This window comes from Ochotona curzoniae, unplaced genomic scaffold, assembly GCF_017591425.1.
Source record: "Ochotona curzoniae isolate NIBS_2020 unplaced genomic scaffold, NIBS_Ocur_1.0 scaffold_1037, whole genome shotgun sequence".
Classification (NCBI taxonomy): Eukaryota; Metazoa; Chordata; class Mammalia; order Lagomorpha; family Ochotonidae; genus Ochotona; species Ochotona curzoniae.
Genome location: NW_024467083.1, coordinates 19,454,942 through 19,472,426, shown reverse-complemented (window position 1 = coordinate 19,472,426; position 17,485 = coordinate 19,454,942).

The window sequence follows — 17,485 nt, the reverse complement described above, 5'->3', positions numbered from 1 at the left end:
CTCACCTCTCTTTTCTACATAATTTCTTTTCTGGTCTTTATACACTGCTATAAATATTCCTGTTTGTTTCTCTTGGTGCTCATCTGCAAAAATTTCTCCAGTGTTTATACCTAAAATTAAGATTGCTGGGTAAAACAGAATACATGCATATTAAAATATATAACTTAGCTAGATGGGTTTTTTAAAAAATAGTTACATCAATTTATGTTACCAACATCTATGTGTGATAATCCTTACTGCTTCATATCATTGCCAAAATTTAGGATAATCAGATTTCAAATTTGTGTCATCTTGGTGGATAGCTTTATTTTCTATTTCTTAGATTGCCAAAGTGTTTGAATGGAACTGAGCTAATCCAAAGCATGAAGCCAGGAGCCTTTTTTGGGTCTCCTGCATGGATACAGGGGAAAAAGGAATTGGGTCATCCTCTGCTGCTTTCCCTGGCTACAGAGACCTGGATTGGAACCGGACAAGCTGGGACAAAAACTGGCATTCTCCTATTTATATTGGGTCATCTACAATATGTGTTATTAATTTTATATAGAAGTTATTTAAAAATTCTGGATAGCAGTTTTTGGCAATTATGCTCATTTAAACTTTCTCTCATTCTATGGCTTGCTTCTTATTTTATTAATTGTATCCTATGATTAAAACAAACTCTTAAGTTTAACATAGCACATGCTACTTTTTCTTTATAGGTTGATTTATTTGGGTATTTTATTTGACAGGTTTCTTCCTACTTTGAGGACATAAACATTTTTTGTAGTTCATTCTAAAGTCTCAAATGTTGCCATTAGAGCCCGGGGCAATAGCCTAGCAGCTAAATCCTTGTCTTGCAGGCGCTGGGATCTCATATGGGCATCAGTTCACGTCCAAACTGCTCCATTTCCCATTCATCTCCCTGCTGTGAACTGGGAAAGCAGTGGAGGATGGCTCAAAGCCTTGTGACCTTGCATCCACATGGGAGACCTGGGAAAAGTTCCTGGCTCCTGGCTTTGGATTGACTCAGCTCCCACTATTGTGGCCCCATGGGGAAAGAACCAGCAGACGAAAGATCTTTCACTCTACCTCTCATTCACTCTGTAAATCTGACTTTCCAATAAAAATAAATAAATCTTAAATAAAAACGAATAAATAAATGTTGCCTTTAATGGAAGGCCATCAGTTACTTTTGGGTGTGGACTTGGCCTAATTCATTCCAAGTAAGTGTCATTTATAAATAATCTATGCTTTCCCACACTAATTTGAAATAATATTTCTGCCATGCCTTTGAGCTGTCTTACTTATTGGTATCCAGTAGACAAATTCCAACCCCTAATACTCATATTGCTTTGAATATTTAGGGATGTCTTAGTCATCTTGACCCTTCATTCTTCCATATTGAATTTATAATCCATTTTGGGACTTTTTAGGATGCTTAATTATTAAAGACAAATGTCTTTAATAAAATTAGTATTGAGGATCTAACAGCAGTATGATGTACCAAAACCTGGCCTTTCAGTCTTATCAACTAGTTTAGTACTCATCAATTAGAACACTTGGCATTCCCTGAATGTATGTGATCCGACTCTTGTGATTATAACTCTACTCTTTGATGGAGACTTAGCTGAAGTCCTGACCTAGTTCTCCACCAGAGCAGATTGCATCAGGTCCCAGGCATGTCTATGACTGGTTTCCAGAGGCAGAAGACCAACGTCTTCCATAGGAGGGTAACCTGTAGGCCTTCAGTCAAGTTAATCCTGACCTCTCAACTGTCTAGAAGCAATGGACTTCCATCAAAAGACATATTCTGGTCAAGTAACTGCACTTGAAGAAGAAATAATAAATTATTTGGGCACCAGGATATTAACAAAGTCTCAAATAACTTTGCAAGTGTAGTTAATGAAGTGGTATTGAATACCCTTTGACCTCAAATATCCATCAGAAATATTAAATACCAGAATAGAATGGCAGAATGCTATGCAGAGTTAACCTCACCAGAATGTGAGCCATGTGAGAATAATTTGTTTGGAATGGACTTCAGAGGGTAAGAGCAGGAGGGGAATGTAAAAGGGAAAATGGAAGAACCAAAGAAAATGTTTATTAAAACTTGACCTGTGTGGAGGCAAAGGGAAGCTTGACCCTTGGGAGTACCTTAAAAGTTCTGTTAAATGTGTTTCTAGATAATCTAGGGAATAAAGGTGGAAATACAATGGTCTCTTGATCTGTAATGATACAGTTAAACCTTCTGCCCCTCTAGGTTTTATGTGCTTGAGCAGAAACCTGTATCCGCGATGCCTCTGGAGGAATAACAAGCAATGAATGACGTAGGTTTGAGAAAAGGGACTGGAAATTCACAAAGATGATTGAAGCCTGTGAAGAACTAGTTGATTAAAGAGTATTAAAGAGTAAGGAAAAGATTATTTGAAATTGTGCTAAGAAATTTACATATGTATAAAGAGTTCTGAGGACAAAAGTATATGAACTCATCATGTTGTACTTTCCAAGTATAATATACTTGAAATATAAATATGTGCAAAATGCTAATGGAAAGTACGTATTTGAAAAAAGTAAGCATAGATTTCAAATTTTGGGAGGCCAATACAAGCTCATTTAAACTTGTTAGACCATGTCAGAAGAGCTACTTAGAGGCACTAAGGTGAATAAGATACCACATTGAAAAGAGGCCCTTTCAGAGCATACAGAACTCTGCTAAAATTGAAGCCAAAACAAACATCAAATTTCTGATGATGCTTCTGGTGAAAAATGTTAAAATCATTGATATTTTGTGAAAAGTTTATAGGAACAAGCTACCCTGTTACCCCAGTGAGCATTTCCAAGCTACAACTGGTTCTAAGAAGGGATCAGATGATGCTCAATATGAAGCCCGTAGCAACAGACTTTCCACATCAACCTGCAAGGATGATGTTAATCTGAGTTGTGCCCTACCTTAAAAGGATTAATGATTAATAGAGGAAACAAGAGCCAACACCACCGACATCTCAGTTGTTCATACTACACACTTCTGATGGACACGTTAGTGGAACAAACTTTCTGCTTTATGGATGGTGGAACTTTAATGTTGACAGCAGCTATGGACAAGAGCAGAGCTTTCATAGAAACAAAAGAAGTGGATCAAGATTTGGAAGCATTTCTTGGGAGAATTTTAACAAGAGATCAAGCATAGTTTTGCCAAGTAATCTTGAAGACACAACACAATTACAGCAATGGTTTCCAAGAGGAAGAGATGGACACGTCAAAGCCAAAGAAAACTGGACAAGAGCAAAGGTCATGGCAACAGTTTGCAGTCAAGGCATGTGATTGTTGATTTTCCTGTAGGGCCAAAAAACAGTAACATCTGTCTACTATGAGGGTGTTCTGAGAGTTAGCTAACACTTTAGCATAAAACCATCTTGGAGGCCTATGCTAGAGTCCTTCTCTGCCATCGCAATGCCATATACCAACTTTTTTTTTTTCATCAAACAAGAGCAATTCTGTAAGAGTTTTGAGGGCAAATCATTCATCCATCTTGCAGTCTTGATTTTGCATTTTCTGACTTTTTTGAGACCTGATCTTTGTAAAATATTTTTAAAGAGGACTCATTTGTTTTCATTGGTGATGTAAAAAACAAACAACAACAACAAAAAAACCTGCTTTGATATGGTTACATTCCTAGGATGCCCCTTCAATCAGCTGTGAACTAAACAATTGATATTCTCACTTTTCAAAGTGTTTTGTACCTTATTGAGCTTATGCTTTAAATTCTTGTTTTTTTGGTTCAACCAGCATGAGTTACTTGTAGTCTTTTCAAATATTTTCTAGCTAAAAAAGGAAAATAGCTGACACACACTTTCTTTTTAGAAACATTTTATCCATTTATTTGAGAGAGAGAATGAGCCTTCTATCTGATAATCCATTCCTGGAGTTGATGTGATGGCTAGGATTGGGTCAGTTGGGAGCCAGGAACCAGGAGCTTCATCTGGGTCTTCTGCATGAGTGGAAGGGGCAAAAGTATTTGGGCCATCTTTTACTGCTTTCGAAAACACTTTAGCAGAAAGCTGAATTGGAAGTGGGGCAGCCAGGACTCAAACCATCACCTATATGGGATGCCAGCATCACAGTTTGTGACTTGCTGTACTGCAGCACTGGCCTCAGCTGACGCCCCCACGCATTGAAACTCAAGTGATCATAAAACTACTTGGAAAAAAGTGTTCAACTACGAAGTCAACAAACACTTTCCCCCAAGAGAAAGCATAAAGTCATAGAAAAGAACTAGCTCTCTGTATTTTTAATTGTATGAATTTTATTTTTGATAATTTTCACATATTTCATTAGGGTACAAAGAGTTAAGGGCTAGAGAAAGTAAGACTATTGTTTTGACATTCTCTTGTTTTCTTCTTGTATCTGAGGGCAGATAAGGGAGAAGCCACACTCTGCCTTCCAACCATTCCAGGGTACCCGATGTGGGGCACTCTCTGAGGGTCCTGCTCAAGTGGTTTTGATAGTTCAACAGTTCTGTATTGCTGCCAATCTTGACAGTCCAATCACGAAGAAATCTCTCCAGAATCCATTGGCTGACATAGTCCACCTTAGAGTCTCCTTTTGCCCAGGTATTCACTGCCAACTGTTTGCTGGGGTAGTTGATCAATTTGATCTGTCCTCTGTCCTCCATTATGGTACCAGGAGTCCTCTGAAGGCTCCAGTGTACTGCCATACCCTCCATGTGCATCTGGGTATGCTATCAACTGCTCCATTGAACCCACTGAGGAGACCCAGCACTGACATGCATTCCATGATCAGACCATGGAACCTGCGATTTTCTCCATGGTTGGAGTCCTGATTATAGCAGTTCAGTTGGGGATTCTCAAAGAAACCTCATCTGAAGTCATCCTTGACTTGACTCTTGTGTGTGTTTGCCAATACAGGGTTTCGCACAGTCTGTCTATGCACACCCTGGTAGTTGCAACTGCTGGGTCAGTTACCTCCAGTCCTGTCTTCTATACAAACTAATGTGTGTTGCAGTCCAGCCCACATCTGCCCAGAGTACATTCAACCCCCACGCAAGCCAGTGGGAGTTGTAACCTAGTCAGAGAGACTTGCAGTAACCCTTACTAGGCCTAACCCCTGCTCTGATTCTCATGCTTGCCAGTATGTACAGCAGACTGATCCATTCTGTCCCACATCCCATTCAGCTCTTACACATGTCAATGGGCTTTGAAGCCTAGTTCAAGCCAACCAGTCCCACTATCTAGCCCACATACGTGCTGACAGATGCCACTCCCTGTCTAGCCATGCCTGTCCCGGTCCTGGTTCTCATACTCACCAGTGAGAGTGGCAACCCAAAAGGGAGGTTCCCTCTGTTTCCCTACAGGATCCACTCCCTCTCCTGAATCTTGCATTTTCCAGGTGGTACTGCAGTTTAGCTCAACGGAGTTCCGCACCACCACCCCCCCCCCCCGCCCTCCCCATGCCAGCATCTGCTAGCTGATGCTGAGGCAAAGCCCAACCCACCCACACCCACTCTGGCTTATGCATGTACCAGTAGGCATAGTATGCCCAGCCTGGCTTTTCCCTGATCCAGCTCACGTGCAGGCCAACAGGTATTATAGCCCTGCCTGGCCTGGTCTGCTCCCAATTCCAGCTCTCATGGCCACCAGTGGGAGTAGTGGCCCAGAAGAGGCTACCTTGCCCAGCTTGCCTGACCCCTAGGTCTGGAACATGTGCTCACCAGTGGGAGCTATGGCCCTGTACGGGAGTTTCCCAGGTTTCCCTGCTCTGGCCACTTCCAGACCCACATCTTATGCATGCCAATGGGTACTTGTCCCTTACCCAACATGGCCTACCCCATCTGTCCTGGCCTTTGTATGAGTTAATGTGGCCCAGCCTGCACCATACCTTGTTGTAGGGAGCTCATGCAGGTGCTGGAGCCTGGACCTGCACTGCTTGTTCCCAGCCCCAGTACCAGTGAGCATCGGTGAGTTCCTCGGTTATGCCTAGCTCAGCCTATCACCATCCCAACTCTCAAGTTTACTTGCGGGACTTGTAGTTCCATAGTGTTGGGCCCACATATCCTCCACAGAATCCAACCCCAGTCTTGGTTCTCTTGTGCTCTGGTTGTTGTCATGGACCTGCCTAATGTGATCCTTCCCCTGATCCAACACTCACTGTCAGGAACTAGGATCTAGCTCTGCCAGATAGGCCCCCAGTCATAGCTTGTGTGTGCGTTGACATGTTGTGGTCAGCTATGTTCCAAGCTAACAATCCTAACTCAGGACTTCCATGTGGGTTGGTGCATCAGTCTAACCTATAAATATCTTTAGGTCTCACCCCTCCAAATCACCAGGTCTTAGTTGTCTTGCTTACTTACAAGTACAGTGGCCCTGTTTTTGGATGTCCATCAGGATTCTTTCCTCACTTACACATGCAGTGGCTTTATCCATGGATGTCTCTAGGCACTAATTCCATATTTCTGAGATCCCAGAGCTTGCCGCCAGGCAGCCAGTGGGTGAAGCCCAGCGCCAGTTGGCACTCTGGCCACCCACAAGCCCAGGACCCTCCCCTGACCTAGCAGTGATGGATAGGGAGCTGGATCCCCATCAGAAAGCCTGAGCTGGCGTGAGTACCCTCAGGCACAGCCACATGGCTGAGGGATCCAGACACCCATGCTAACCTTGATTGTTCAAGGTTACCTTGATTGTTCCCCCCAATATGGCAGCATTGGGTGGTGCCATGGCCCTGGGCATGCACAGAGCCAACCGAGATCCGTCTCCAGCATGGTCGCTTTGGACAGAGGAAATCTCTGACTTCAGGCTTGGACAAACCTGGGACCCTCCCCCAACCTAATAATGGTAAATGGGGATCTGGGATCCCCAGCAGGAAGCCTTGGTTGGCACGGGTACCCTCAGCCACATCTAGCCACATGGCTGTGGCTGGGGGATCCAGACACTCATGCTGTAGCTCAGACTTACCTGGACCCTGCCCACCAACAAGGTGGTGGTGGATGGAACTAGCTCTATATTTAATGTCTGAATAAAAAAGAGTATGAAAATATAAGTAACAGAGAAAGCCAGAAATTTTATATCCAAAAGGTTTTGGTCAAACAGAAAAGCTGAGCATTTTCACTCACGTGGGAAAATAGAAATAGCAATTGCAGGCCCTTTTTGGCAAATAAAAATAAAACAAATGAGAAAATAAATTAAAGTAGAGGAACATCTATTAGAGAAGCCACCACATCAGTGTGACAAACATTGAATATTTGAACATAAAACTAAATAATTTAAGAGTTGTTTACTAAATAAAAATAATACAAACATCATGAGGCAAGAGGTGTTAAAACAGTGCTGGATTTTGTCACTCATAGCTCTATCAAAATGTGGGTTTAAAGACAGAATTCCAGCTTTTATTTTCCATGATGTTGTATTTATAACCTAATTTCTTTGCTGCCTTCCAAGGTGCATCAGACAGGTTTCTGCAACTGTTCTTTCTTTTAAATACGCTCCTCCTAAGCCTTTGCCACCAAACTGTGCATTAAATCTAATCTTGCTGAGATAATCGATTATGGGCATGTTGCTCAAGCTAGTGGCCAATCCTGAAGATCCCATATGACTTCGCCCGTTTTCAGTGTGTGATGCAGTGGATTACTTGACACCTCCTTGAAGCATTTCTTTTCTCGACTCCGTGACTCTCCTAATTTTCCTTCCATTCCACCTTTTCCTCCTTTGGTGACTTCACTATTAGCTCCTCCTCTTCTGCCTAGTCTCTGAATGTTGAGATGCCCAGGGCTTAGTTCTTAGACTCTTCTTGCTTTTTCTACCTATAATAACTCCATTAATGAACGCATGTAACATCTTAAATACCAACTACCGACAAAAATGTCATAACCTATTGTCTATTCAACATCACTAGTGAGAAATAAATAGTAATCTTAAAGTTCAACAGGTCGTAAATCCCAAATCAGCCTTTCCCTCTTTGCTTGATGACAATCTTGTATCTGCAGTTTCTCAACTCAGAATGTTGGGATTATCCATGACTGTTCTTTTTCCTCCCCACTTTGTACATAAAGTAGTTCTACTTGCATAAAAAAGCAGCAACCCAAATCCAATGACATCTGACAGTTTGTGTGACTGCCACTCTGTTCTGAGCCATCACCCTACCCCTAAACCATGGCATTCATGGTGCATTCTCAGCAAAACAGTCAAATTAATCACTTACTGGAGATAAAATAAAATCACTTATTCTGCTGAAGAGTCTGCAAAGGCTCCTCATTCTTTCAGAGTAAACACAGAAAGTCCTTCTATTGCCCTATATGGTCCTAAACCAGGAATCAGCAAACTACTGCTCTTGGGCCAGATTCAACCCATTGCTTGCAAACTAGGAGGGATTTGCACATTTTTAAATGAGTGAGAAAAAATGGACACAGTGCACACTTCATGACCCTTGAAAATTAAATGAAGTTCAAGTAGCTGCAACAGACACAATATGGATAGCAAGATGTAAAATAGTTACCATCTGGCTCTTTACAGAAGACATTTGTCCATGTCTTTCCTAAACAATAGGAGACTTTTCTGTCCTTTCTTTTCTTCAAAATCAGTAAGATGAAGCTACATTGACCAGCAAAACCTTGATTGCTAGAAATCTGAGCATCCGTGAGCCTGTAGGGGAAGCTGCACATGACCAGACTTGCATCCTTCCAGGGATGAGTCACACTGTCTATATTGAGGTTTCTTGAGTCTGCTAGAATGTTTGCTTTTTGTGTTTTATAATGCAATTGGTAACTCAAATTTTTTGTTTCTAGATCATTAGTGATTTTCATTTGTGATTAGCCAATATTTTAAAAGATATTTATTTGCATATTTATTATATGATTTATTTGAAAGAAGGCAGACAAATATAGGAAAAGAATTCTGATCTGTTGTGTCACTCTCCAAGTTCTGACAAAACCCAGGGCTGGGCCAGGCTGAAGATAGGAGCTAGATACTAAATCCAGGTCTCTTTTGGGGGCACCAGGCACTCGAGTGCTTAAGCTATCAGCTGCTGCACCTAAGGCATGCATTAGTAAGAAAGTGGAGTCTGGAGTAGGACCTGGAAAAAACCCAGGTACTCTGATCTGGGATACAGACATCCTAAACAGAATCCTTGCTGCCATGACAAATGCCATTCCTATATCACCCAACCTCATTACCCACCCCTGTGTGCCAACACCTGCCACTTAATGAATCCCACTTTCCCAGACTTAAGTCAGAAAAATTACACTTCCTTCCTCTGTCAACTAGGTGGCAGGCCTGGGACTCAGATACAGCACTTTGTACAAGTGTTGATTTCTAAAATAAGCAGCATGAGGAGTGGCCCTCCAGAAAGTGGTTTCCAGGAAGGGCAGTGGTGGGTGTGGCTTGTTTCCCAGTACAGCAGTGGTGAGCTGCTGGCATCCAGGGCAGAGGGTGCTGGTTTCAGACAGAGCACTCTGTGGTTCTTCAACCAGAGTCACTCCCACACCACAAAGAGGCCAGTTTCCCCGGGCTCCAGCCCTCCTAGAGGGTCTGTGAACTAACAAGTCTATTTCATGAATTCCATTACCACTTAAATTGATCAGCACAGAGTTTTTTGTTTGTTTGTTTGTTTGTTTGTTAAAGACTAAGGACCCTGGCTAAATCAACTCCCAAACTATTATGTAAGCCAGTTAGCTCACTCAGTGTTGCCTTCAGAACAGAACATAGGACCCTGTTTCCTCCACTCATCATTTTTCCTGCTCATTCAGAATACTATTCAAACCCACTTCCTCACATTTCCATTGACAAAAACTTCCAAGTCTTCTGTATGTATGTTTGTTTATGAGTTAATATTGTCTGAGTCCTCTCCTGCCTGTGTTCTCCAACCCTCATCTAAGTATGTTCTGAGAGTGAAGGGAAGAGCCAGCTATCTTGAGTCTCTTTCTGATGCTCAGTGCCCAGGAAAGAGCTGTGCATGCGCACACGGTAGAAACAGTGTGGCTCGTGGGCTGGTGGAGCAGTAGTAACTGTGAGGAAGTTGGGATTCATTCCATCTCAGTTCCTTTGGTAAGGAAGCAGAAGCCATTGCACAGGACTGCTCAACCCTTTCTTCACAACCACTTCTGAGGATGCAGTGAGTGAGGTGGCACTTGGGGAAGCTTCTCACCAATCATAGCAAGAGTAGGGTGTGTCAAAGACTAAGCAAGCCATGCAGTGCTGAACAAAGGATTGTCCATTCACACAAGTGTGTAAGACATTCTTGTCAGTAGAGTCAGGATACAAACCACTGGTTGTGTTGGCATAGAACCTGCTGCCAGTAAAGCTGCCCCCAGCGGTGCTACTGTCACTGCTACCATTTGTGCTGGGTATCTCTGTAATGGGAACAGTGGACTGGGCAGAAACTTTGCAATCTGCCAGATATGAAGCCAAATTCTGACCCTTCTCTTCTTTTAATCAGTGATGCATGAAGCATGAGAACTAATACAGTGGATTTTGTCCTTGGCTCCTCCTCCTATGGTAGCAGTCTCAGGCTCATCTGTACACCCTCCCTCTCCTCTCATCTTTGCCTGTCAACTTGGACTCATTGTTCAAGGCATAGTTTATATTTCCTTCTTCTTAGATCATGCCAACATTTGATATTTCTCATTGCCATGAACTCACAAATATATTTATCCTTTTGTGGGGGCACTTTATCCCATCTTTTGTGTTGCTTTCTAACTTTGTCATTGTGTCAATCCTCTCTCACTAGATTGTAACCTTCTGTAGAGACAGTGATCTGTGCATTTGGGATCAACTTTTGTATCTACATGATGCTACATATGTAATAAACATTCAACAAATTCCTTGTGAAATGAAGGAATGGATAGGACTGCTAGTGAGCAATCATGTTTGTTTATGCCAACATCAGTCAATCATTACCAAGTTCTAATGGAGCAGTAGTTATATATTCATGTGTACAATGGCTTCATGACTTTCTCTTTCCAGTCTGAGGTTTAGGGCTCTTCTCACTGCCTAACTTGTTTTCTCACTGCAGGCCCAGGACATCCTTCAGGGTAGGGTCAGAAGAAATTTTCCCTGGTTGCAAAAGCTGCCTGTGACGTCATCCAAATCAATGAAATCAATGGCCTAGACTAGGCCAAACAAAGAACTATGAGATTCTCTCCGCTCTCCCACATGAGTTTCAGGGGCTCAAGTACTTCTGCTGCTTTTTTGGACCATTGTCAGGAACCTGGATTAGAATTGGAACAGTCAGGTACTTGAACTGATGTTCATATGAGCTACAGGCATCACAGGTCACAGTTCTACCTACTATACCATAACACCAGCCCATAGAAAATTTTTTAAAGATTTATTTATTTTTATTTGAAGGCAGTTTTGCAGGAAGAAGGAAAGAAAGATCTTCCATCTTCCATTTATTCCTCAAATGGCTGCAAACAACCAGAGTTAAGCCAATCCAAATCCAGGAGCCAGGAGCTTCTTCCAGGTATCCAACACAGGTGCAGCATTCCAAGGCTTTGGGCCATCCTTTGTTGCTTTACCGGGCCATGAGCAAGAACTGGATTGGAAGAGTAGTTGGACATGAACCTCACCCATATGGGATGCTGATTCTTGTAGGTGGAGGATTAGCTAATTGAGCCATTGCATTGGTCCTGGTAGAGATGTTTAAAGTACAAATAAAATAAAAAAAAAAAAAGGACAAAAACTGAAGCATCTAGAACTGAATACAACATTAATAATTTTGGCCTTCGGCTTGACACAATGGCTCAGTGACTGAATCCTCGCCTTGCATGTGCCACGGTCCACTATAGGCGCCAGGTCATGTCCGGGCTGCTCCACCTCCCGTCCAGCTCCCTGCCTGAGGTCTGGGAAAGCAGTAGAGGACAGCCCAATGCCTTAGAATTCTGCACCCACATGGGAGACCTGGAGGAGGCTCCTGGCTCCTGCCTTTTGATTGGTTCAGCTGTGACCATTGTGGCTACTTGGGAAGTGAACCAGAGGATGGAAGAACTTTCTCTTTGTCTCCCCTTCTCTCTATAAATCTGCATTTCCAAGAAGAATAAACAGATCTCCTTAAAATAATTTTTGTTTAGTTGATACCTACAAACTATTACATACACAGCTGTGAAATTTCATTCTTTTTAAGTGTGCTTGGAGGAGTGTAGGAGGAAAGGACCCTTGTATACAGACAGCTCACCTCACTTTAAAGTGCACACATGAAAGACATACTCTAACGAAGAGAGAGAAACTGGTAGGTAGTTCTCATCAGTGTTTACACAAGAAAGCTGAGAGTGTTGGTTTGCATATGTGAAATCAAGTAGGAGGTTAAAAGATGTCCTTCTGGTAAAAGGTGAGTCACAATCTAGAAGGAAGGAAGAGAGAAAGGAGGTGCAGTTCTCAACCCTTGTAATCTTGATCAGGGATTGTAGCTCACAGTAAACACTTTGAGAATACATCTACATCAGGCTCTAGGTGCATGACTGTTCATGCATTTAATTTTAGCCTAATACATGCCTACATCATGTCACGTACCATGCAAGAAAACAGGAATGGGACTATCACTGGTGAAGACAGAAAAATGAAAATTATGACCCAGTGAAGTAGTGCTATAGAAAGAAAACTGTTACAATGAATAAAAAGCGATTCAGCATTCAGAGTTAGTAGTCATATCTCTAGATGGAAAGAACCAAAGGAAAAGGTCAGAGGTAGGGAGAGGGAATCCAGGAAACATTTTTGATGGCTAGTATTGAGGCACAACAAAAACAGTGAAAAGACAGGGGACTGAGGTAACCCCAGAGGGATTATGCAAAAAATTAAACATTAAAATAATAAAATATTCTGATATGATGATGACATAGAAAGACATTTGTGAAAGTGAATAAAAGTGAGGCATAAATGAATATAAAACACAGAACAAAAAAAAATCCAGATAATAACAGATTATCAGGATAAATCTGGATGGTTGTAAAAATTGGCCAGAGTGCTTTCTATCAGTGAGTGGAGCTGTTACCTCACTCCTGAAAGCTGATCTGGCTGTCTTAGTTGCTTTGATTAATTGGATACAGCTTGAATGGCACCTAGTTCTGACTCTCTTGGTCTCATACTCTTGGTAAGCTGAAACTTCCCTGTGACTAGAGCTAGCCTGCTGAGTGATGGGAAACACATGGCCACGTACTGCAATGGTCCCACCTGACAACCAGGTAGTTCTCAGAAGCAGAGCCTTCTAGTTGGTACCCGGCTGAATAGAGATGCACGAGCAAGCACAGAAAGGCTACAAGTGCCCAGCCCATTCTGACCTAAGCTACCAGCCCATAGAATTGGGAATCAATAAATTGCTGCCGTGGAGTCTTCTAACATTGAAATGCAGATTTTTGAAATTAGGTTAGAATATACACACTAGAAAGTTGTCCTTGGAATGAATTTTAAGTATATAGTTCAGTAGCAGTAACCATAATTGCATTTGGTGTAATAGCTCTCTAGAACATTTCCATATTACAAAACTTGAACGCCATACTAATCAGACAGCAACTCTCGTTTCTATTCTTTTACAACTGCCCCCATCAGCTCTCATGAACAGCCATTCTATTTTGTTTCTGATTTTGACTACTCTAGATGTTTTTGTAAAATTGGTGTCATACACTATCACTTCTTCCAAGATAGCTGCAGTTTACTCCACATCAGTGACATTAGCTTTAACTATATTGTAGCAGGTGAAAGTTGTTGCTGTTTGGGGGTGGTTTTTAGGGGTTAGGCATTGTAACCAATACAGAATGGGTGATTTTAAAAGTTCTGATTCATCAGGTCTGGGATAAAGAGTTGAAAGATAATGAAAATATTGGCCTAGATACTAGCTGAAGTGACAAGCTGTATGGAAGACTCACAAACCAAGCCTAGAGTCTTGTGACAAGACTAACCATGCAAAGTAAGCCCATGAGTTTTATGCTCTGACTCAGTGTTGGCTTGGCTGTCCTTCAGAAGTGTGCTAATAGGTGGCCTATTCATGATGAAAATCCTGCATATGAGATCCTTGTCTTGACAAATCACAATTCCTACCAAATTGAAAGCCTTGAGCTTAAACTGACATTTCCCAACTACAGTGAATCCATGAAATGTTTTCCCAAGTATCTTATATTACCATCCTTTGGAACACGCCAAGAAAGGGATGGAATAGGCCTTTTTCCCAATTATTAAACTATAGAAAAATTTTGCCATATGGATAATAAAAATACAGATGGGTACTGTATATACATAAATTTCTTAAAGACCATATTTAAGAAAGTAAAAACAGGTGAAATTAATAATGTACTTTAATATATATCAAACATATCATCCATATAAAAATTGAGATCTTTTCTTTCCTCCATATCTGAGTGTTAGTCCAATTCTAGCTACTATAATGAGATATTTCAAGCAAAACGGCTTTATAAAAATAAATGGCTCATCGAGCTCAAAGTTAAGAATATGACAAAGGCTCTGGCTAGGGTCTCCCTTGGCAGTAGCACCTCAAGGAAGACACAATGGCCAGAGCACAAATGAGAGGAACAATTCAAATTGCTGAAGAGGAAACAAGGAGAGGCTGGGTATCAAGACGATGTCCAAGAATGTGTGTGGCCCTCTCCAGTCCCCACTTCTTGGAGTTTCCCCACCTTCCATTTTGCTGTACACACCAAACTTCAAACACATGAAACTTGGTGCAGAGGCACACAACATACAAACCACAAATCTTCAAACTCTGGTATGTAGTTCACACTTGGAAGGCCTCTCTCTTTGAATTAACCATCTTTCAAGTACTCAATAACCACTTGTGGACACGATATTAGACAGCACAATTCTAGAGAGACCTTTTCTCTGTAAGTTCCTATTGACTCATTCCCTTTTATTCTATATGATCTTCTACAGACTTACTTGGACTCAAACCAGCCATAGGGTATATTTGCATGTTAAATAATCTTTCCATTTGCTGTGAGGGTGTTAACCCTCACATTATACAGTGTTCCGGACACTAAAATCCTGAAGGGAGGCATATTTTTGGTCTTAGAATCTAAAAGAGCTGTACTTGTTCATTTGTTCTGATTTTCTGGACACTATACATTGTGTAACTAATTTGGTTTTCCATGTTCTGTCGTCTACCAGAACCAAATCTGTGGCCCACACATAACGTAATTGTGGGATTGCTTTTTCCAAAATGTGTTTAGTTTCTTGCTAGCTTACAAAGCACTAGTGTCACTGGATCAGGTGTGGACTTCCGCAGCAGCTGCTTGAACAGCCACTTGTCACAGCCAAATGACTACCTTGGTGGTAAGTCTCTAAAAACTGGAGTGACATGGCCTAGTGGGTCAAGCTGCCGCCTATAGCCCTGCCATCCTATATGGGTGTGGTTAGAGTCCTGGCTGCCCCTCTCCCAGTCAGCTCCCTACTAATGGCCTAAGAAAGCAGTGGAAGTAGGCCCAAATGTTTTGGGCTTCTATACCCACATGGAAGACCTGGAAGACGTTCCTGTTTTCTGGCTTCAGTCTGGCACAGCCCTAGCTGTTGCAGCCACCTGGGGAGTGAGCCAGCAGATGGAAGACCTGTCTGTAACTCTGCTTTTCAAATACTAGTACTACTACTACTACTAACAACAGCAACAACAACAAATTCACTTGGGGGCCTAGGCCCACCTCCCAGCTGGGTGCCCAGAACTTCTCTGCCAGGATATTTTAAGATGCTGGGTGTTGTCCAACTGCTTCTTGTTGTTGGAGATAGTGACAACAGCACCTGCTCCTGCCACTGTCCACTCCTGGGTCCAGACAGTGGCATGCCACATGGACTGGTGGGAAGGAAACTACAGCCACCAGCGCCAGTTTTAGGAGTCCTTGGAGCTAAGGGCTTGCAGGTGTGAGGGCGAGGTTGGGACTCCCTCCCTTCCCCTATTAGTCTCCTGCTCTGAGACTTGGGTGGTCTTATGTAATGCTGCCCTTGGATTCCAGCCAGCATTTGTCTTCCTGGCAGCTCAACTGCCTCCGGGGTGTTGGCTGCCTCTCCAAAGATTTTGTAAAAACTTTCACAACCTTCAAGGAGAGTCACCCAGCCCGTAGGCAGATGAAGGGTGTCAGGAGCCAGGAGAATTGTGGGTTGTGCTGAGTGTTATTTGACAGTCAGTAGCGTCCCAGATGTGCGTCCCTTTCTGGGAATAGAGATGGGGGTTTCCTGTTGTTCTCTGTCCCAGCCATTTACCCAACCAGAAAATCCATCACCCTCAGCCCCTTCATCATCCTACCTGGAGTCTTTTCTGCTCAGTGTCTCTCCGCCTGGCACTCATCCACCCCTCCCTGCCACAAAGAATAGGGACCTCAAGCACACTACTTGAGGAGCCATCACTGCCTGTGCAGGGCCACTTTGCCTGGCTGGATCATCTAGCATAGGCAGCATGGATATAAGTGGTGGTCTCCAGCCGCCCTAGCCCAGCCAGACCAGAAAGCCACCTGCCAGCCAAGGTGCTCCATCCTCTCCCGCGCAGCCTGTGGAAAGAGAGGCTGCAGGTAGAGGGCCAGGGTGACCAGAGAGCCAGGGGCGGCACAATGATTCCAGGATCCTGGATGAGGTGTATTACAGTTCTCCAGAGGTTCCTAAAATTCTGGTACTTCTAACCTGTTCTGCTTAGATCCAAAGCCTTGGTGCCTGGGTGGGGAAGGAGTGATGGGGCCAAAGGGCAGTCAGGCATTGTTAAGATGAGGTTTGTAGGAGCCAGACCGTGCAGAAGTGCATTTCCCAACTGCCTGAATTCAGAGTTCTCTCAGCCTCCTGGGGCTGTGAGCTGCAATAACCGTGACGGGGTCGTCTTGAAGAGTCCACGAACTGATGTTTGCAGATGGGGCGTTGTGCTAAGTGTTTATCAAATAAAAGAGCAGGGAGGAAGGGCTTTGGAGAGCACACTGGGGGGACATCAAGGGTGATCCTAGCTGGTCTTCCTTCCTGGACTAGCCAGGGACATAAAATTGGAGCCGCCAGGGTGTAGGGATTCTCAAACTGAAGTCACAAACTGAGTCGCACATTTGAAGGGAAGGACAAGCTGCCAGGGTCACTAGGCAGGCTGGGGAAACCCGGGTCAGATGCACGCCAGTGGCTGTGAAATGCATGCAAAGCATGTCACATGAAGTTCCCGTCCCTTTACGATGCTCGTTCAGGAAGCAGCTGGGTCAGCTTTTTGTGCAAAAACCGGACCTTCTTTCATGCGATGTATCGTGACGTGTCTGATCAGTCATTCTGGGTCTCCTGTCATGATTCATTCCAGGCCCAGACACATCTGAGAGTGAAGGAGGTATTGAAATCAGGTACAGTTCAGAATATCAAATTTTGATGGAAACATATTTTTGGTACCCAATGGATTTACAGAATAATTTTATGAAACATGTTTTCTGAATGTAGAAGTACATAAAAATGTAAAATTGTGAATAATTATTTTCACTATGTATTCAGTTTTTTAGCCATATTGAGGGAGCCAGGGACTAACTCTGTCCCACAGCTCCTTGCCAGCATGTCCA